The sequence below is a fragment of the Barbatula barbatula genome (assembly GCF_947034865.1).
Source record: "Barbatula barbatula genome assembly, chromosome: 17".
Taxonomy (NCBI): Eukaryota; Metazoa; Chordata; class Actinopteri; order Cypriniformes; family Nemacheilidae; genus Barbatula; species Barbatula barbatula.
In genome coordinates, this window is record NC_136780.1 from 12,188,090 (window position 1) to 12,211,574 (window position 23,485).

The window sequence follows — 23,485 nt, forward strand, 5'->3', positions numbered from 1 at the left end:
CGAAACTTTGAGTAAGAAAATGGTTTCATGCCATGTGTGTGCATGCGTGCGCGTGAAGCATGAAGCATATTCTCTTGTGCTGTATGAGTGGAATAGAAAGTCCAGAAAGAGTTGAGAGAAGCTACGGTATAGGAATCGATTATGACGTAATAACTTACTCCCTGCTGCTGTTAAGGAAGCAGAAAGATTCTGCACAAAGAGACAAACTAAGAGACGCAGAGAGATACGGTGAAAAAAGAGAGATGGAAAGCGAGAGAGTGATTAAGATAAGCTTTATGGATGTGTTTGTGGTGTGGTGAAAAGTTGTTGAGATTTTCTATTAGAGACGGTGTGTCTGTGAAGTGATAGTAGTAACCCAAAATCTCTTTGACTTTGATAATGCTTTTTTGTCTGTCTCTCTACCTTCTTTTCTCTTTGTTTCCTCATGCTCTCTTTCTCTCTCTCTCTGTTGAAAGTATAACTGTACGGTATCTCTCTACATTAGAGTTAGTCTCTGTACATTGTTATTTTTTAAAAACATCTAAAAATGTACTTCTGCTCTGAAGTTGTGACCCTTCTCTGATGATATTTTTTACATTTTTCTAAATAAAACACCTACATTTCATGATCACATGAAGTCACAGTGGAAAAAAAACAACAAAAAAGTTTGAATGCTCAATATTCTCTTTCATTTGGAAATACGTCACAATACTAACGTTGAATGCAACTTTCCGTTGGCACACATACAGGTCCCTAAATGGCACACTCAACCACTGTTGTGTTTACTGACTATCTAATGCATATTACACAAAATGCTGAAAAACGCCAACTCCCATTTGAAACCGTTTAGTATTGCAGTATCCAACTATTTTACATTTTCATTTAGTCATTTAGCAGACGCTTTTATCCCAAGTGACTTACAAAGAGTTCTGGGAGCAATAAGCGATATATCACAAAAGAGCAATAGTAAGATAGGTGCTAATACAAAGTTACTAGTTTCAACAAAAGCTAGACGACTACCTGTTGAGAGAAAGAGAGAGGGTTAGTTTTTTCATTTGTCTGTCAAGTATTCACAGAAGAGATGGGTTTTAAGTCGTTTTTTTGAATGTTGTGAGAAATGTGGTTGACCGGACTGAGTTAGGAAGAATGTTTCACCAGATAGGAGTTGTGAAGGAGAATGAGTGGGAAAGCGATTTAATGCCCTTATGAAAAGGCATTACAAGGCGCCGCTTTTTGCTGAAGACAGTGTTCTTGATGGGGTGTAGGAGTGTATTAGGGTGTGAAAGTATGCCGGTGCAGATCCAGTGATAGTCCTGTAGGTAAGCTTCAGTGACTTGAATCTGATACGGGCTTCAACCGGTAGCCAGTAGAGAGAGAAGGAAAGGGGTGTCACATGAGCCCTTTTGGGCTGTTGGAAGACGAGGCGTGCTGTTGGGTTTTAAACCAGCTGAAGTTGTTTGATAGATTTTGCAGGAAGACCAGTAGGGAGAGCATTGCAGTAGTCCAACCTTGAGATTACCAGGGCCTGGACAAGGAGTTGTGCTGCATGCTCCGTGAGATAGGGTCGAACCTTTTGAATGTTGAATAAGGCAAATCGACAGGATCGCGTTGTCTTTGTGAAATGATCACATTGCATTGTTATTTTAGATTCTATTATTTTAGACTTACCTGTCTTAATATGGCGGGATTAACAAAACTAATCATGGTTGGCCACGATTTATCACGAGGAAGTTCTTAGCTAGAGCAAGCTGAACTGTGTTACTAGCCGTTTAAGTAGACGTCAAGTAAAAATTCCCCTTCCCAAACCTATCCAGTTTCATCTTTTGCTTGAAATGTGAGTTTTGACACTGGAAGATAGGCGCGGCTCTCTACACACTAAGGTGATTATATCAAGGTTACAGCGGGATCACGGCGGTACTGCTGACCTCTGAAACTTCTCTCACGGAGGCCAGATGTGGGCAGGCCCTTTTAGAGCATTCTCTCTAGACGATGCTCAAGGCCATCAGCAAGACCTGCCATCCTGAACCCTTCTATCAGCAGGAATGTGACAAGAATATAGACGGATGATGATGATAGAGGAACAGAGACAGTGATGAAGGTAGCGAGAAGCAGAAATAGACAGGGGAGTTCATAGAGCCAGAGAGAAAAAGGGAGGTCAGGTAATCACAACTGCTCTCTCAGGCTGATTGGAGTTGCTCTTGAAATTTCAATGTTTTGCCAGGGAGAACCACCTTCCTTATATCAGGCATGGCTGCTGATTTCTTGAATAAGAGGTGACACATGCTCTGTTTCAAAACCTATGGATTCATCATTGGTGGACCTATGACGTTATAAATGATGGACATCCTGTTTTTGCTGCTTTTTAAGATACCTAATTCTAGACCAATTATTAAAATAATCTAAAAAATTAGATTGAGGATGCTGTGCAAGACGGAAACGTTGATTCTAACTAAATTTATGTTTCATTTTTTGTGTCGGGTCTTGTTCACCCTGTCTGGTTTGATTTTGTGATGATAACTCTCTGGATGGACATTTTTACAGTACACAGCTACTTGTCACATGATTTAATCAATGGACATTTAATATTTATTTTATTATTCATATGTAAACCTAGGAAACACATATAAGTAGTACTGGTCAAGATAAGCGGTGTATTATCGTACATCGTATCGTATAGTGTAGTGGATGTTGACCAATCAGAATCCAGGAGACTTAAGCTCACCAATCAGAATCAAGTATCCCAAAGTGTCATGAAAAAGTAGAAAAACTAGTTTTGTTAACAAAAAATATTCTTTAATGTTAGAATTGAAAGTAATGTTATACTGCTACAGTATAGTCTGCACCGTGGGTGGTATCCTTCTAGGTTTTAGGAACAGAGCTACAGTCAAATATATGACTGATTGTGTCAAAAATATGACTTGGTTGACCTAATAACACGCATCATTGTGAAAACATTTCATCTGTGCAGCCATGCCGAAAACTGGCTGGCTAGGAATATTTAGTGTAGTCGTCAGGCTTCTTTCCTTTTACCTATTTGGCCTCTTGTAAAAGTTAATGTGTGTCTAAATGCCCAATTACTCATGCTGTTTAATCTCAACCCAGTTTAACTGTCTAACCTGTGAACTGAAAACAGATTGCGTTTCGTTGTATACCCTTGGACTGATGGTTTTGCCCCGTGCCCATTCACCCCCGTTGTTCATTAGACATTCGAAGCTACAGTATACATGTATGGGGTTTTAAGGCATGAGACATTGAAATGAAATGCAACTTAAAAAGTCGTTAATTTATGCTTGGCGCCTCAAATAACGGAGCTGGTTCGCGAGAGCTGAACAGATGCTGTCAAGGTGATGTTCTGCCCCGCAGCACTGAACTACCCCTGTACATTACTTCAGATTGCCAGGAGAGCTCCGTCAAGATCACTAGTGTGGTACATAATAAACCCCAGTTACTGCATTATATCAGCTTTGTATTATTCAAATCCTTTAGCCATGAATTGTAATTGTAATTTCATAAACATGTAAACAAGTGACTCTAGTGTTATTAATATTGTCCACATTAATGTGCATTGTGTGTTTTATTGTAGATGCATTTTCAAAATTAAGATTATATTGTAGTTTACCCAGCTGTTTTTTCACACATGAAGCTCAGGACAGCACAAGCATATGTAGAGTATGTTGAACCTGCTGTTTCTGCTTGAGATGGATTTGAATGAACTTTATCATTACAATGGTGGATTTGCTTTAACCCTACTGGCAAAGATGGACAAACACAACCAAAGCCTTTGCGTGTGTAGTAGTAGTAGTAGGAAAGTAGGCCATGGGAAAATGACAGTATGACTTTGATGGCTTTCCCACCGGAGGCCGGGGAGGGAGGTCGAGTGTAAAAGTAAATACTTGGATTATAGTAGTAGGTTCACATGCTTTATTTAATGCTCAGAAGGTGTGATTGTCTTGGGGGCTATTAGACATTTATATAAAAGGAAGCAACATTCATTAACACAACTACACACCCTGTACTGTAAAATATAACTTCTCACACAGCACAAAAACAGACACACAGTAGTAGATCTGTCAGTGGTAAACGTTGCATCTCACCTTTATATAGCTGGTCCCTCAACTATCCCTTCATCATCTTCTCTCCTGTCACATCCTCTTCTCTCCTCATCTCCCCTGCGCTCTCCATTTTCATGCTGTCTCTTTCTTCTCATCCTTTAGACAGCACACATCTATGATCTTCTCTTTAGTCTCTCAGTGTGTGAGGGCAGATAGCTTAGAGATGCCCGACAACATCGACGCCAGCAGGGGCGGCCATCAAAAGCAGAGCACGTGTGCGTCGACCCGTGTTTCTAATAGGAAAACACACATTACAGATGCTTGGCCACTCCTGTCAGAGCTGCCAGTCTATCACTCTGAGCTTTCTGCATATAACTGAATCATGATGGTGGAAGAGGTCCATGTTTGCTGTTTGAGAAAAGGCGTGTCTGTTGTCTCTGTATTTTGTATAGAGCGTTATCTGCGAATTCCTTTCTGTTTAACTTCTATAGAACAAAGCTGTGATCGGTCCCTTTTTCTGAGACGTTGGTACTGGATTGTTTATTTCTTCGATAGGGATTTAAGAACGTTTTACAGTAAAGAAGTTTTTTCCTCTAAACATGATTATCGCATAGTAGCATGCACACAACCAAGACCCCCTGACATTCTTTAAAACAGCAGCGTTGTGTCTATCAGTTGACCTGACGGCCGTATTTGGTTGTATTTGAATGACAGGCAGGGAGAGATTCATTAATGCGTTCAGGTCATTCTCTCTGGTTTCAGCAGGTTGCTGATTCTTATCTGATTCAACCGTCCAACAGGCAGCTAAGGACACATATGCCAACCCATACCGAAGAGCGGAGCTATTTCCATTAAACCAGCCCGTCAGTCTGAAGTACCATATGTATACATAACACCTGACTGCATAGATGTAAGGTCATTTGAAATAGACGACCGCCTCCATCTGTGTCTGATGTTTGGGGAAAAAACGTCTCGCCCCAATTATGAGCCTACCGGCAATAAAGAGCCTGTGTGGGAGAATCTGGAAAAGAGAGAGACCAAGGGCGATAATCACATGATCACCTAATGGAAATGTTATTAAAAATGCAAGGCCATTAACATATGACATTTCCCAGTGTGTGTTCTATTTGATTAGGAGTATGTTTGCCGAGTTAATCTAGAGGACCCGGAGCGAGATAGCGAGGAGGAATAGTGAAGAAGCCGGCCGATAAAATCTGAAGGCCTCTTCAGATGAATCATACAAAAGAGAGAGAACTCGAAGAACGGACCACTGTTCTCCTCCCCCCTCATTTATGCACATGACCAGACAGCCCCCTCTCTCATAATGACTGCATGTGGGGGCTGACACTGATAAAGATGAATATTAAAGATGGAAAAGAAAGGAGGAATGTTAAAATGTCCTTAATGGGATAGTTCAACCAAGAATGAATATGATCTTGATTCGCCCTCATGTTGTTTAGAAACTGTATATGACTCTTTGTTTCTGTGGAACACCCAAAATATATTTTGAGGAATGTCTCAGTGGTTTTGTGTCCATACAATGGAAGTCAATGGGGGTCGATGTTGTTTGGTTATCAACATTCTTCAAAATATCTTCTTTTGTGTTTTGCAAAAGAAGAATAGTCATACAGGTTTGGATTACAAAACATAGCCTTAGTGTGTTGTATACAAATGTGTGTGTGTATTAGGATGCATCATTTGCTGTTTAACACAATGGTTTCCACTGTGCCAAAGCTAGAGGTCACTTAATTATTAACTGCCACCCCTAAACGCCATTCTCAAATAAGAAGGGTTTGGATGAATTATTCCACTTGTAGGTTTGTGCACATGAAGTTTTCTGAACGACAGCCTGCTGTGATTTAACACACGGTTTTGCAAGTGTGTTGGCTATCTCTATGCGGTTAGATCGTAGACACCTGATCAAGGTTGGTTTGCTTCTTTTGAATGTGTGGCGAGGCTACAATCAGGGCTGATGAGGTGGCACACTTCACTGCACACAAAACACGTCCTATCTGCTATTTCGACGGGCTCAGCGTTTCTCAGAATTCGACCCTCAATGTGAAGGCTGTATAAAAGAGTGTTTGTGTAAGCACCCTTTGACATAGGTCCCGCACCTCCTCCTGATTGTTTTATGGGGAGTGGCGAGGGTACATTTCAGGGAAGTCGTGTAAAGGTTGCTCCATAAATCTCCAAAATGCCCCTGAAATTTGGACCTGGTGCTATCAGATCCTCTGACTTTTACTGGAGGGCGGATAAAACACTGTTGGTGGAAGGAGATAAGACTATTATATAAGGGGCGCCCCGCTGTGCCTGTTTGCTCTTCTAAATTTGAAGCAGGTGTGTTCGCAGCACCCAGTGACCTTGGTTCGATTGGCAATCTGCGGAGAAGCAGTGACAAGCATGTTACTTTAGGAGAGATTGAGTAATGTAATCCTTTCCTTAAAGGGACCGATCACCCGAAAGAGTACAGTGTATGTTACAGAATGTGGACGGTAAATGCACATATTAAAATGAGGCCTTATTGGCAAAATTCTGTCATCCTTTCAAAACTGGTAATGACCTTTCTCTTTCGCCTGAACCGAAATTAAGATATTTTGAAGAATGGTGGTAACCAAACAACCCCGAACTCCGTTGACTTCAATTGTATGGACACAAAACCACAGAGACATTTCTCAAAATATCTTCTTTTGTGTTAAAGAGAAGAAAGAGTTATATACAATTTTGGAACCACATGATGGTGAATAAATAATGACTCAATAATGAGTATTTGGTATACCCTCTAATTCCCACGTTAAACTTATTGTAAATAATGACATACGGTCGTCTTCATTTTTTGGGTGAACTGTTCTTTTAAACAGCAAGAGCTTTTGGGAAAATTGTGGGTTGCGTCAAGAGCCTGATCAGCTTATGAAGCGGCACCAGTTGTCGACCTTTGACACACTTTCCGTGTTTAATATTGGTGTGATGCTGCTCTAGAGAGAGCGAGACATTAGAATGAGTTCTTAAAGGCACAGATGTGAGATATGCATGGATAACATCTGTATACATTTCTTTGTTCTGAGGAACACAGAGAACGATATTTGGAAGAACGCTTGTAACCAAACAGTTCTTGGCCTCCGTTGACTACCATAGTACGAACCCATGATTTTGACTTTGCTAGAGCCTTGTTCTACCTGTTGAGCTACAACAACGATGCAACGCAAAGACTAGTGCCTGGTGAAATCCTCCTTCAAACCTTCTGATGTAATGCTTTGTCATGAATCTGTTGTAACAGAAAACCTATTAGTCATACAGGATTAAACACTGTAGTCTGTAGGTAAACTTACACCGTGCACGCTGGGCGTTGAGACGGTTCTGTCGATAGCGGTCATCAAAATCTCTTCCTCCTTCAAAGAACTTCCTGTTTTTCCTCAAGGCATGCTGCATAATTGTGATATCTTAGACTTGTCTCTCCTTCGCCCTCGGTGCATTAGTGCAAGTGGGTTTGTGGCTAATTCTGCCCCGTACCCACTGAGATGATTGGAAGTTGTTTGTGCTAAAGGGAAATTGGATCAGATAACGCTTTCCCACATCACGTTTGCAGCGACTAAAGTCACACTGGATCGCAGTGGGATGGTAGACTTGCAGTCTTCATCCAATTAGCTTGATGCAGGTAAACAGATTCAATAAAACATCACAGTGTAAAACCATAAGGTTTTCCTCTTGTGGTCAACTGTGTTTTGATTTGTTATGTTTACCGCCCCAAATGTAGAAGATAAAGGACTCTCGGCTACTCTGATCGTCTCTGATTCTTTGTGATCAAAGCTATGGCTGTTTTAAAGCCACTGAACTAACATAATTGACTACATTAGGGCTACATCATGGAAATCATTAATGATCTAATAGGGTATGGCAAAATGGCAACTGCAAAAGCAGTATTGGATGTCTCGTAGAAAGAGTCGCGCAGGGATTGTCCTCTTAAACCGACTGTGGGGGCTTAGCCTCAGAAACTCAATTGACTAATGATATTAGCGCTAATTATAAAACTGCTACTAAAATTACACAACCTGCGGCTGAATAGAATGGGGTTGCACTTTCTAAATTCTCTCATTTCAATGAAGTCCTGATACTTGCCATAGAAACTATTATTTTAGTAATACTTTGACAATTAGCAATTCTGTTACAAACCACAAGTAAACATGTGGTGACGGCCACATGAAATGCAGTTGTTAGTGTGGATATTCATGCATTCATAACTGAATTATTAAACAATAAAAATAATTATTAAAATAATTTGCACAGAGTGAGTCCGCTTTACTTTTGTAGACTAAACACATAATTTACTAAACACATTCGTGTTTTTATTTTTATTTTTGAGGCCTTATTTAAATTTTTATTACAATGACTATATAAATAAAAGATTGCGAAATGCAATTGACTTCTCCTCCAGCCTCTTTTATGGTTGCCTTTGTCATAACTGTGTAAATGCAAATTTCAATTTTTGCCATGAGATGTGTGTATATACAGCCGTGAAGAATCAATAAATCCATTTCAATTAAAGATTATTTTCAGTTTTTCTGAATTTACTATTTGTAGGTGTTTTTGTGTACAATTATTTTTATTTCATTCTGTGAACTAACAATATTTTTCCCCAAACTTCAAATACATTTACATTTAGTCATTTAGCAGACGCATTTATCCAAAGCGACTTACAAAGAGTTCGGGCAGCAATAAGCGATATATCACAAAAGAGCAATAGTACATTAGGTGCTAATACAAAGTTACTAGTTTCAACAAAAGCTAGACCAATACCTGTTGAGAGAAGAGGGTTAGTGTCGCCGAAGAGATGGGTTATAAGTAGTTTTATGAAGGTTGTGAGAGATGTGGTTGACTGGAACGCATTGGGAAGAATGTTCCACCAGGAAGGAGTTGTGAGGGAGAAATAATTATATCGTTTCTATTTGCAAAAAATTCAACAATAATATTTGTAGATGTATTTAGGAAAAAGTTAAAAATCTGGATTTTATAACAGTTATCATGTGTCTTGTCATGCTCTCAGTCTTTCACATTGCTGTTGGATGACTTAATGAGGTTTGTTGAAATTCAACAGACATTGGATTGGAATGGCCACAATACATCAAGAAATGCTGATTTAATGAACATTTGGAATGGTCTGTTTATTGTTTCTACAGATGTATAACTTAATTTACTGTTTATACTGAATATATTGAGATATTTGTTTTTAATTGTTAGTGTTAATGGGTTAAAGTGCCACACAGGGTAGACACAAGGCCACGCAGTTAAAAACACAAGGTCTCTGTAAACATCATCTCTCAGTTTTTATTGCCCTGTACACTGTTCTGTCCCTGAGTCCGTTTTTATTTTCACCGTTCCGTCCCTCATTCCCCTCAGACCTGAATCCTGAGTTTATCTGCTGTGCAGCCTTGAGGAGGAGGCCACCTGCTGTGTGTGCGTATGTGTGTAGCCATGAACTGAGGTTTATGGCTATGACTTGGTCTCAATCCTTCTTGTCAGCACCCACAGATATCATTCCTGACATGTGTACAAATTGCCCGCCGTGTAGTCGGCTAAGCATAACCCTTTATTTACATCTATTTACTGTTATACCTTCAACATAAAGCTAATTAAGATGTTCCTATAGGCTGGGCCGTAACCACCATGAGCACATCCACTGGTGCATGGAGCACCCCTGTGGTGAAGAAACCGCTTATGCCGTTATATGAGCCAATTACATTGTAGTTAATATTCTATTTAAAGTGGTAAACTGCAAAGGACATATTTGCACACTCAGACGAACTTTTCAAAGTACATTCTCACGAATATGCATTCAATTAGCCCACAGCATAATAAACCATATTTGAACTCATTGTACATATTGCTTGACGCAGTTGCACAGTCAAATCCCAATAAAGGGCTTCTGTTTGGCTGTCCAGCACCCTTCCTCCTCTCCTCTTGATTTTGTCTCCTCCCCCATCACCAGCCCCATGATGCTGCACTGCCTCGTCAGCACCCCCCCCCCCCTGATGATGGTGCCAATACCACTTACACAAAGCGCAGCATCCTCTCTCAAATCAGAGAGTCTGGGGTGGCATGCCTTATTTTTCTATTGTCTTCACATCAAACCAATGCAGCTCTCCACTACACATCGGGTCAGTGTGTGTGTGTGTGTGTGTGTGTGTGTGTGTGTGTGTGTGTGTGTGTGTGTGTGTGTGTGTGTGTGTGTGTGTGTGCGCATGTATGTATGGATGTGCATGCACGTTAGAACATCATAGAAAGATTTCTCTCTGTTCTTGTTCTGTTCCCCTTTACACTTAATTCATTTCCAAACCTGTTTCAATCGGCCCACTATATATATCCACAGCGTGATAATTTCTTGATGCCTCTGAATCACCCGTGTCTGGACTCAAATTAAAGATGCATATGCAACGGCCTTTAGAAACGCGTCTGGAGACGCAACCGCCTGCATTATTCTGCCCACTCGCAGCAGCGAGTCAGACTGGGGCATTCTCAGCGACAAGCAGTCGAGAGGGAGGGAGGAGCAGCATATGGAGGTGTGAAGGACTTTTTATACAGCAAACAAAGACAATGAGAAACTGTTGACTACTGTGGTGCACAGGCTCCAACCTGACCAAAAGATTTGTGGCCGCAAATCTTAAGACTCCTTGTTTTGAGGGACACAATGTCTTCTAGTGACGCCTCAGACTTAAGTGAGATAACGAACTATTACAGAGAATGAAGGTCATAATCACAAACTTTCTCTCTTGATCACATTACGTTGTGGTATTTTGTTCTCCTGCCTGTTCTGTTGGTAGATTGTCGATTATGTGCAGTAGTTGTGCGGACTAATAAAAAATAACTAATGAAATCCAGAGTTTTGACTGGCTGTCACAGTCATAAAGACTTTGTAATGATGGCTGGATTGCGGTGAGCTAAAGGTGCTATTAGAGCTGATGCTAATGGGCCAAAATAACCGGTCTTCACTGGTCCCACGTCTTTCTTTCTTGCTTTCCTTTTTTTCTTTCTGTCTTTCTTTCTTTCTCGCTCTCTTTTTCTTTCTTTCTTTCCTTGTTTCTTGCTTTCTTTAATTCTTGCTTTCAATTCTTGCTTTCCTGTAGCTCAGTGGTAAGAGCATTGCGTTAACAACATAAGGTTGTTGGTTCGATGACAGGGAATTGCAGATACCTATGTAAAATGTATAGGATAATGCAATGTAAGTCGCTTTGGATAAAAGCGTCTGCAAAATACCTTTTAAATGTAAATATAATTTTTTTTCAGTTGGTCAGTAACTGAGTGCAACAATCCCATACCGGCTTACAACAAAGGAGTGACCCGTATCAAGGGACTAAAATAAATATTTCAGGCTGGGCTTATTTGACTTGGCCCCATAGCAGTTGCATAGTCGGGAAACCAACACCTTTGGATGATAGCAGCGACTTTTGCAAAGGCAAGCTCTTCTCACATTTTCTTTAGAAAGTGTAAACACTAGTCTATTTTTCTTTCTTTTAACAAACACATGCTTGCTTTGAGACAGTTGTGATTGTTATCACAAAGAATGCACAGCGAAGGCTTTTGTGCGGTGGGGATTTGGGGCACAATCTTTTTCACCTTCATGTGTCTAGAGAGAGTGTTTCTCTGCACACACACAGCAAACCGTTCCCATCCTCCTTCAATTCAATCCATTAAAATGAAAGAGGCTGTTAGCCATTAAGAAAAAGAGAGAGCAGAAGCAGCAAGGAGAGCAGGCTTTCTGTCATATGGGTCCAAATAAAAGGCTACTGCCTCTTTCTCACCGCTCCTCCTACATCTCCTCCCCCATCACCAGCCCTGGGATGTGGCACTACCCCATCAGCATCCGGCACATACTCGATTCAGGGACTCCGGACAGCTTGCTTCATTGTTCTGGACTCTACTTTAACAGTAAGCGACTCATTCTACCACTTGAAAAGATGTTACACACGTTTGCGCGTGTTTGAACGCTATAATGTAACCAATTTAGTGTGGAAAATTGACAATTTAAAATTATTCGTCAAGCACATGATTGCCGTGATTAAGGCTCCACAGGAAGCTCGTTGAAGTTGTGCTCGGGTCCTCCGCAGAAACGCAACGTTCGGTCCCTGTGGGCTACAATGAGAAGGGGGTGGGGGTGGATGGTCGGGGGGAGGCCTTGGTTTGGGTGAGGGAAAAGGTGAAATGTGCCACTCCCACTGATCCGAGATCCGACTGCACAGTCGCTCATGAGACTCAAGGAGCCACAGGCTGTGTCTGCACTCTCATGTGACCTCAGAGTTATTTGGGCAGCTCTGACTGCATGCAACTAACTTATCAACACCTACCGGAAAACACACACATTTGTGTGAATTTTAAAAGGTTAGGCTGGTAAGTGTGCGTCTCAGACAAAACAAAACGTATTTAAAGCTCTTTTTTCATGCAGTGACAGTTCAAAGTATCTGTCTATCTCCAAAAAGGCTATACAAGACACTATGAAGTGTCATTGCACATACAAAGAGCGTTGTCAGTATTCTTCAGATATATTATGGATATTGTTCAGTTTTTCTGTGGTACAAAATAAGCTGCATAATTAAAAGACAACTATTTTATTTCTAAGTTACTATTTATTTAGTCAGGGTTGCCAATCTGCGTTTTCTAATACGGAATTTGGCTATATGAACCATTTTATGCAAATAGTCTATGTTTATGATATACACTATGCTGTTTGTACTGTGTTTCTATACTACTATGCAGTGATTTTAATAAATAAATTGAATGTGATGCATAACAGCGTCTGTAAAATGTGTACTTTAGATATAGGAGTGGCATACTTTGAGTTTTGTTATTTGGGCTGTGGTCTCTTTTCTAGTTTTAGTGGCGGAACTACAGCCACGAGCACACCATACATCATCGCATTATCCCTGCATAACTGTTGATTCAAGTTGCTAAGTTTGTGTTGTTTACATAATGCACGTACGCGCTGATTGCCAACAAAACACAGACATTCGCATCATTTGGTTTCAATCTAAATCAGTTTCAAACTATCCACCATATATATAACATTCCTCACTCAAATGCAGAGAATAAAAAAACACAGCTGAACTTCTGTGAAGCACAATGATGGGCGTGCTCTTTCTCTTGCTGGGTGGGCCCAAATTGCCCAAAAAGGGACTAAGAAAAGTTGTACGTAACAGAATTTCATGTTCAAAAAAAACTTTCCGAAATGTATACGAACCAGAATGTATCGAGCAGAAGAAATACTACGTCATACGGCCAACTTGTTTTTCCTCCGCTTTGGTGCCTTTTACAGAAAAGATGGGATGGAGAGGAGGAGCGGGTTGCTTTGTGGCTCTCAGTGTGTGGTCTGCTGGCATGTGGGAGGCAGTACAGAGACAGACAGAGTGAGATGGAGGGAGGTGGAGTTAGAGTACTATAACACACTCCACATGCCTGCTCTACCTGAGAAGAGGATGCGTAAAGGACAGCCGGGGCAGGAAGCACATACAGGAAGAAAAGAGGGTTGTAGGCCACATCATGTGATTTAAGTGGAGGCGGAAGACAGAGATAATTCAGAAGATGAGTGTAACTACAAAGAGAATGTATTTAGCTCTGTTAGGTGTGGTGAGGTTTACTCACTAAAATACATTCATACAAAGGATAATTACTTCACCCAAAAATGAAATTCTTTATTCATTTATTCACCCTCGTGTCATTCTCAAGAAGATATTTTGAAGAATGTTAGTAACTAAACAACATTGACCCTCCATTGACTTCCATTCTATGGACACAAAACCACAGAGACATTTCTCAAAATATAATCCTTTGGGTTCCACAGACGAAAGAGTCATATACAAGTTTTGAATGACATGAAGGTGAAAAAATGATGACTACATTTTTATTTTGGGGCAAACTATCTCTTAAGTTAACCCAGCAACAGGCTAGTGACAAGGAAAGTGTATTTAATGATGTGATTTAATAACTTAACCAACTAGAAATGTCTGCAATACAAGTAGACTTTGAATAGCTTGTTTCATCTCTACTTTTTGTACTTTTCGCATTTACTTTCCTGTTTCAGTCCCATTATCCTTTGCACTCAGATCCTGTATGAATTGAAATGAATTGAAAAACCAGGCTCATCTCTGCTCACCGGTGAATGCACATTATGTTTGCGTCTACAAACAGGAACATGATCTGTAATGGCCTTAAAGTGATATCAAACAGCTACTGTCTGTATTTGTCATTGGACAAAAGCACATCACTCAAAAGTATGCACGTAATAGCCTCTGTACTGTGTGCATGTGAGAGCAGAAATCGTGCTGGTTGAATATCAAACATGATGAAAATTCAAATGACGCTTATGAAAATGGACAACAGCCGCAGAATGTCAGTGACCCATATTAAGATCACCTTTCCGTTAAATCTTACATGAGGAACAAAAAGGAGAGCAAATTGAATTTACAGCAGAGGAGAGAGACTGGATGATCGGAGTCGGAGATGCCCGTGCTGTTGTGAAGGATGTATTAGACTGATCAGCATTGAAATCCTAATGTTTGTTTCATTTGTTTGCTTTTTTTGTGAGGGGCATTGGTCACAAGTAAAAGATTATGGATTTAACACCTATTGGACACTTCAAGTTGCATGACGTGACAAAATGAAACCTGTACTGCAAACAGTGCTATGTGAGGCGCTTGCAGTCTATGCAGCTTTATCTGTTATGCTGGTACTTGTGTCATAATAAATTCCATTTTTATATTGAAAATGATTGACAATTTCATTATAACTGTTATTTATGAACAGTTTAGCATTCACTACAATAGATTCCAAATCCAACTCGTTTTGTGGCACGAGTCTCGTTGGCACTATTGATGGATGGCGTGAGGGTTGAAGCACATTATCTTCATGCTGTCGGATTAACACGCTCCGTGTAATCCAGGGATTATGCAGTAGAGTAAGATATCGCCGTAATACCATTCGATTCTTTAACCCACTGATGGAATGGGACAGATTCGCTACTGGTTCACAGCTCCTCACAGCTGGATCTGTCTTTGCAATGCAGTCATATGTCTAACAACAGCTATATAGACCCTTCCTGATATCTGTGTCAGAGCTTGTGATAATTACAAACCTCACTAACCGGTCATCTGAACTGAAGGTATAGTTCAGTGTCACATGGAGTTCATCTTGAATGGTCTTGTGCGCATCCGGACCACTGATCCTGGAGAGCAGCTTTAGCTTTAACTCCTCCATCTGTCCAGGCTTGGTTGTGTGGTATGTGGGTTACGTTTTGTAGAACCCTGCTAAAAACAGCATGAGCACTATCACTCTTATTACAAACCTCACACAGCTCAAGCGTACAGTGAAATGTGAGGGAAAGAATTAGATTGTCTCTGAAACCAAACTCCTGAGGTCTGAGGCGACATTTTAAATCTTTTCTAAATCTAATTTGAAACTGGAGGTGGAGAACTTATCGGATTTGGAGCTTTTGGAAACAAGCTGAATTTTTAAATGAGTAAGATGTTTGACATTGACCATGTTCTGCTTGGATAAATCTTTGATTACATTGTTTGAAATCATGGACTAATAACATGCACTTTTTTATAATAAAATGATAATGGCAACGAGTCTTTCACCTTTATTCTGTGCCGAGGTTCAAGTCTGGCACCTGTTTGATTGAGATTGGTTTGTACCAGACTCCCAAGCTTCCTCAGACACAGCGTTGGTGGGTTAGATGGGTTTAGTCAAGCTTACAGACAGAAGAGTGACCACACAAGGCAAGAATTCTGTCCAGGTACTGACAGATCAGGACGGTTATTAAAGCACAGAAAATGTCAGACTGCTGCCCACATGAGCTAAGGCCGCTCGCTAAGATCACTGCGTTTCACTGCTGCCACAGTCTCAGTCTGAAATAACCTGTTCACAGGAATCTGATTGACCAGATGCACTGATTTGTTTTTTCAAACTTTGTCATGGAAATGCATGATTTGTTAAAAGATTCTTAAGTTGTTTATTTGTTTGTTTAAAGGTCCTGTGTATGAAATTTAGCGTCATCTATCGGTTTGATTACCAATTGCAACCAACGGCTCACCCCTCTCTTTCAAAGCACTTTGGTGGCGGAAATGGGACTAAGATGTTGTTACGTTTTAGCTTCTTTGTAAAAGGTATTGTACAAAACTAGTTGTCTGTCATCCGTCACTCCCCGTAACGCTAAATGTGCTAATGAGTGCACAGAGCTGATGACAAACTGCTTCGTATTGTTTTGCACAGCAACCTTTTCGTAAGCGAGGGCTACCTGAAGAGATAAAACCATCTAGAGAGCTACTTGTTGATAAAATACTTTAAAACTTTATACTGGACCAAATTGAGTTTTCTTTTACATATTTTCGCACTTGAATATATTAAAGCTTAAAACAAGTGCTGATTATAACATTTTCATGACCACATAGTCACATATTCATCAACTGTCCTGAGCATTATTGTTGAGCCCTGTGTTTGGCGGGCACCACGCTGATGAGTTTGCATCCTTACTGTAGAAACAACATGGTGTATGTACCCGACCCCGTGGTGTATGTTGATAGAAAAGCTCATTCACATGCTGTGTTCACACCAAACGCGAGCAATCGCATTCCACGCTCATAATAGTTCACAGGAAAAGTTTGTTATTTTTGTGTGAGTGACGCAAAAAACATCATGCGACGGGAAGTGTCTTCACGCGTCCAGACCCGTCAAACAATAGGTGTCAATGAGCTCTTTGCATGAGTTTCTCGCTCAAGTTGAAATGGCGAGAGTTCACGTCTATTCGGGTCTTTGATTTGACTTTGTATGTAATTTACTCATGCAAATTGTTGAATTGCGTTTGATGTGAACCCAGCATAAGATGATAAAAACATAACGCCTTATTATGTAAAGTATTTATATGAGATCTGAAGACATAGTTATATATGTATTGTAATCCATTTCTGTCAATAGATCCTCCAAATAATGACACTTTGGCTGTTTAAACCTTAAAATATTTAAAGGACCAGTTATTGACCGTGATGCACACAAAAAAATTAACATCTTTGCTGGCAGAGTCACCTGATGAAATTATCTGTACTTAATAAGAATCTGTCTGCCTTTAAACATCACATAATAACAGATTGTGATTGGTCGCCTTACTCTAGTCGTTTTTAGCAGTATAAATCACACATGACATTAGGCTGCTTATAGTAATGTTATTTCATATAACACTAACAACGCACGTAACAATTTTAGTTTGTTTGCTCTTCTGTATGATAACAGCCATGTTACATGTAAACAGGAAGCATTTAATGCTTTGAAATATGATGATGGAGAAGGCAGCTGAAATATGAAAGTGCTTCAGCCATCTTAAGACCCTAATGGGTCCTCCTGGTCCTTCAGGCTGTGATGAGAGGAAGAGCAGAGAGTTTGATGGAAAGACAGGGGCTTTACATTTCTGGATACAGTGCTGAGTCACACTCTTAAGATGCACCAGCCACAGGAAACCAGACCCACAAACTCGCAATCAGAGTCGTCATCGCTAATGTGTGTGTGTGAACTGAGGATAAAGGCATCTCAGGTTATTTTGCATTGTTCGTTTTGAGGCAAAGAGATGATGACTGAATTCATCATGATCACAGGCTCATTCACAGCATACAGGATCCACTCCTTATTGCAATTGTACTTCTCTTTTCTATAGTCCTGTGGTGGGAAAATGAGAGGGTAGGGATTCATGTTTTTACGGAGGCATGTGACTTCCCATCCTAAACAAAGACATTTTAAAGTGTCTTGGCTTTTCCGACTGTATAATTTTATTTTTACATTGTGTGAGTTGCAAAACTGTATAGTACTGTTCGAACAGAGAGACAGCTTTTTGCAGTTTGTCTGACCACATTTGTCCTAGGGGTATTGGATTCCAATAAACTGCTGATTTGCATTTCAAATTGTTATTTCAGAGAAATACAGCCACACCTGAACAACACTGAATCGGAAAAGAACAGTTTATGCTGGTAAACAAACTCATGATGGTCATTTAATTGCCTTTTTTACATTAATTGAATCTTCTTTTTGACTGGTCACAATAGGTGTATTTCACTTTATGCGGCACTGTGCAGACCGATCGACATTTGACATTAAAGGATAGTGCAGGGCTCCAGAATGCGACGAAAACGATCACCAATTTGTGACCAATATTCATTTGCGCAGGATATTTTTAATGGAGGTCGCCACTGGCAATTCAAATTTACTCTGTTTTATTTTGTTTCCAACAAAAGTGCAATTTTTTTAATCCAGCAGTGCCATGGCTCTCCGTTTCCTCCACGCTCAGCGTAACCAGTGCAGACTACTTATGAGTTGGACCGCATGGAATAAGCACCCTAAGATCTCCGCAGAAAACTCTGTCACGGACAAGTATACACGGACAACGTTAGTGCATTGCTTTACGCTGTCTGCCGGAATATAATGAGCCCGAGGACGAACAATGTGATATTAAAGATGTTTAAAACTAAACTTACCATAGAGGCAGGAAACGCCATTTTATCTGTCGATTACTCAAGACAGCTGGATCATTTCAAATCCGTTCACAGTAAGAACAAGCGTTAGGCGATTGCTCTCGAGTTCTATTACTAATTTGGTCTGTTGTAACTTGTGAGTTTATACAGTCTCTTCTTAGCATCAATAGATAACAAAGTTGAGCCAAATCTGCTGTCTTCTGCATTTAAATGCACAGTAAAGTTGCATTTGCTCGTTGTCACTCACGTCACCGACCTCGCCCCGTTCCCTCACGGCTCTCGTCCCGCCCTGCTCGCCATATTCCCCCATCGCATGCCTGGGGTACTCCCGAGACAGTCTTGGCAGCTGCAGCGCCTGGGGATAAGGACAGCCGAGATGAGAGAAAAGGAGACGGAAGCACAAGGAGCAACACAGGCGAGAGGGAAGAGAGGAATCACTCACGTCACCGGCCTTGAACCGTTCCCTCACGGCTCTCGTCCCGCCCTGCTCGCCACATATCCCTTTAACTTTCAGGCGAGTGAATAATGTAGTTTACTGTACCTGAGAGTCAGACAGGTTTACAGGCAGGAAATTGTGCTGTTTGTTATGTGAATAGTATTCATACACATTTTGTTTGTTATGCTTTTAGGTTTCTTAATGTAATAAACTTCCATATCTTTGAATCTGGCACAATCAGTTTTATTTGTTTGTACTTTATTTAAGCGATGTTTTTTTTCTTAAAATCCTTCAGGTTGTCACATATTATCAGCATGTATTTTTTAGCAGTAGTATTAAGTGCTTCCGACACCTGGAAATGTGCTACTTGCTGACAAGGAAGATGTTTCCACCCTTCTCGCTCTTCTCTGAGTCATTGCTTTCCTGCGTTCCTCTCTCTCCTGGTGTCAGCACTGCCCGTTACTTCTGGTCTTTTTCCGTATTTTTTCTCTTTTTCCCCCTCTTCAGCACACACAATTTTCAATCTGTCCCCTCAAGACCACTGCAGAAGGAAGATGGTCCCTTTAACACTGCAAATGTTCTCTGCACCCTTCCCCCACATATCCATCAAGAACCCCCCACCCAATCCATCCCTCGTTTCGCCATGCAGGAGTGGTGCATTGCTAAACACCCTCACCTCTTATACCCGCCTGTCATTGTGCCTCTCTACCTCTATCGGTGTCTCATTTTGTTCTGGTCCAGTGCTAGGACCCGTGGCTGCATTGAGAGCCGAATCGAGGGTGCAGGATGGCGCACCGCTCTCTGACATCCAATGTCAGCGTTCTTGTCCGCAGCGGGTGCAAACTGGAGTTTGTGAACACGTGTTTTGTGCATGCGTGTACGTCTGCAGGTTAAGAGTGTCAGTGCGTTGATAGGTTTGGGGCCTTCCACCGAAAGCATTTCAGAGCAGATTGTCCCCACGATTAGTATTGGAAATCGTTGCGTGTTTGGAGTAGCACTACAGACCTGCAAATGAGTGCATGCTTGTGTGTGTGTGTGTGTGTGTGTGTGTGTGTGTGTGTGTGTGTGTGTGTGTGTGTGACGGAGAGAGAGAGAGAGAGAGAGAGAGAGAGGCAGACACCTTATTCTCACACTGAACTTCTCTCTGTGGGATGCAATATTCATTTATTTGCAACAGTGGTGAATGAGAGGCAAGGATGTCTGACTTTGTGCGTGCGTGTGTGTGTGTGTGTGTGTGTGTGTGTGAGCGCATGTGTGGGAGGCTGATATTACTCATTTACATCTTTATGAAGCAAAGAACAGACTGAGATCCACATGTAACTTTGGACAGCTGACAACAGAACAGACAAACAGTGGGTTGATTCTGGCGTGAGACACTGTCTGTTGTTGAACGCTTTTGTGTGTGTGTCCTCCTGCACTTCATGGTTACTACTAGTCGACTGTGCTAAACTAAACAAGGGAGGGATAGTTCTGCACTCCGTGTAATTTTGTTATCCGTTCATCATGAGGATCGACACCACCATTTCTCCATCCCCTCCTCTCTCCTCCATCTCCCCTTGCTGGCGTCTGTACTGTGCTAAATGCTCTATTTGTTTCTGCCTTGGGCACAATCATAACTATTCAGAGCAGAGAAAAGGCACTCACAGAAAGCATACAGTACACTGACACATCACTGTGCACTCGACTCCTACAACTAGATTTTTCAGTTTCTCCTTCACACCTCCATATCTCCCTCTTCTCCTGCCTTTCAGAGTACCGAAAGGACACACCGTAAGATGTGAAGGGAGGAAGCCTCTGCCTCGGGCATCCTCTGTGGTTATTTCTCTTTTATTATAACGCTTTTTCTTTTTATACGTCTGTTTCTCTCCCTTCCCCCATTAAGTCTCAGTTTCTCTCTTTTTTCTAGGGAATTGGGTGAAAGGGTGGGGAAAGGCCAGATTCAGCATTTCTAAAAAATGTTGCCATCAAAAATGTTTGTTCAATTTGGCAGTATTACACATTTATGAAGTAAATCCATGGAGTCACTATGGGGCATTAGATTTAAAAATGTTTTACTTAACTTAAAATAACAGGAGAATGTTGTGCGACTTTATCTCACACACTATAAATACAGTGTAATAATTGACACTCCTGGATCCTGGGTGTATTGATGTAAAGCAGACAAACAGATAAGCCGGTGGGCTTGAAATGTACAGTAAGGCCTCACGTAACAGCCCACTTTCAACAAAACAGAAATATATTCTGAGAGATGAGGAGGAGAGAAAGGGGAGGGAATGAGAGTGAGAAATGACTTTTCTTTATTAAATGGGAAAGGGGGTTCGCAGCCCGTCTCTAATTACCTCAGCTTAGTTTGGAGCCCAAACTGGGAAATTTTAGCCAGGCCTATTAAATATACCCGATTACTGTCTCTTATCAGCTGTACCATTAGGATTTACACAGAGAGTCTGGGTTCGTGTGTGTGTGTGTGTGTGTGTGTGTGTGTGTGTGTGTGTGGGACAGAGTTGAACTCAAATTCAAGTGCTTTATTCGTGCATTGCAAACATACAGTAAATGCTCTTACAGAAACGGTAAAACACAAAGCAATTGCTGTTTGTTTTGCTTTGTTGTTTTATAGCATCAATATGATGTTGTTTCAATCATGTGTATCTAACTTGCTTTTCATTTAATGCAAAGAGTGTTTTGCAAAAGTGAAATGGGTTTTAGAGAAATGAAATAAATGTCCATGGAAAGTGCCTGTAAAACATACATGTATGTGTATGAGCACATGACGCTACTCTTCCCGGGTGTCTGGATTGAAGATTATCTGCTGTGCAGGGACACCTAGACAGTAAAGGACAAATTTAATAAGAGTAGCATCTCTCTGTCTTTCACACACACACACCTTCTGTCTTTTCTGCACAGACTTGTGCTTCACCTCCATCTGTCAGTCTGTCTCTCCTTTAATCACTTACATTCTCTGTCTTTACACTTTCTTAGTTTTCATCTCTAACTTTCACTGACCCATCTCCGTCTGTCTCTTTTGGGCCCGGTCACTTGTTGGTTGGGGTGCTGGGTTGCATTGGCAATGCCAGTCCTCCTCGTGCAGGCATGGGGAGCAGCTTGTGCCGCGTCTTAGCGGGATAATCCATTGTAATCCCGCAGAGGGGAGTCTGACACACACACACACACACTTCAGGTCCACTGGGAAAGTAGAAGTGAAAGAATTAGCATCTGTTAGTGCTAGTGCTCAGGTCAGCTCCACTGAGGCCTGGGAATAAACCCTTGAGCTGACAGAAGCTACCAGTCCACACTAACACAAACCCATCTCCTACATACAACTTAGAACTACAGTCACATAATGCTTATTGATTTGCTTGTGCCATATGACCAGACTGACTGCTGCTATCATGTCGTGTTAGAATGACAAGCAAGATGAATGCCAACATAATGTCATAATTATGCTAAATTAGGGTTTCCATCTATGGAGTGGATGCATATGTTATGCATGCAAGAACTAATTGTCTATTTTTATGGCCATAACAAATTTTTGTTATTTTATGAGTGAACTGCATTCTGTTGGCTAGCTATAATAGCATATAACGTTAGGTCGAAATACTGATAATTTAGCCTGTTTATGAGGCAAGAAATTATTATCTGTAGTCTCCAAGGCTTCCACTGGTTTAATAAATAGATTAAATACATAGTAAATGCATTAAGCTAAAAACAAATGCAACATTATGACTTTAATACTTGCACATTGCTGTAGGAGCCTCCCAGTGCTTCAGTAACAGTGTTCGCTTCACTCTGCCGAAAGGCTTCTAGTTCTGACTCTGGACATTCTTAATTGCACCTACTGTATGCAGTACTTTATATGTAGTACCTACAGTGTATTACAGCGGTATGCATATATGCATGTTCATATTCTTTGGAGATACAGACTTTCTGCTGTATGCATGAATACTTATAGATGCATAAATGTGTGCGGGTGTAAAACATTTTGTTCTGTTCTCTGGCCTGCAACATCCGTGTGTGGTGTGAGTTTGTGCACGTGTGTGTGTTCATGAATCAGTGTATTCATTTTGTGCTGAATGGAATCCCAGTAATGCTATGTGTAGTCTCATGGTCTCCTGAATTGGCTGTTCAGTAAGAGGTTTGTGGAGATATATATATATATATATATATATATATATATTGTGTATACAGTATGTGTATATGTATTTTAACCTAGTGTAATTCTGTGCTTATGAATTTCCATGTTTGGGTGTGTATATCTTACTTTGTGTAACGCTTTGTTTAAGCGTGTGCATGGTTTTTTTTGGCATACGTTTGTATACGTGCATGTGTGTGAACACATTGTTACGTTGTATTTTTATCTCACTGATTCATGCTTTATATGATCTAATGCTGTAGATTAAATGGCGAACTCGATTTTTCTTTAGTGCTATACACACAGCAGCTGCGGGCTATGCTGTATACAAGTCAAATGTAATTTATCGTCCCATTGCTGCATTAATAAAACAATTCCCTTAATTAATGCTGCGCTT

The 23,485-nt window shown here is 40.8% G+C and overlaps 1 protein-coding gene across 3 annotated transcripts in view; it reads left to right on the forward strand.

Annotated features, from left to right (window-relative positions):
• Positions 1-23,485, forward strand: part of nol4lb (nucleolar protein 4-like b) — a 71,938-nt gene that overhangs the window by 37,394 nt on the left and 11,059 nt on the right. The window lies entirely within an intron of this gene.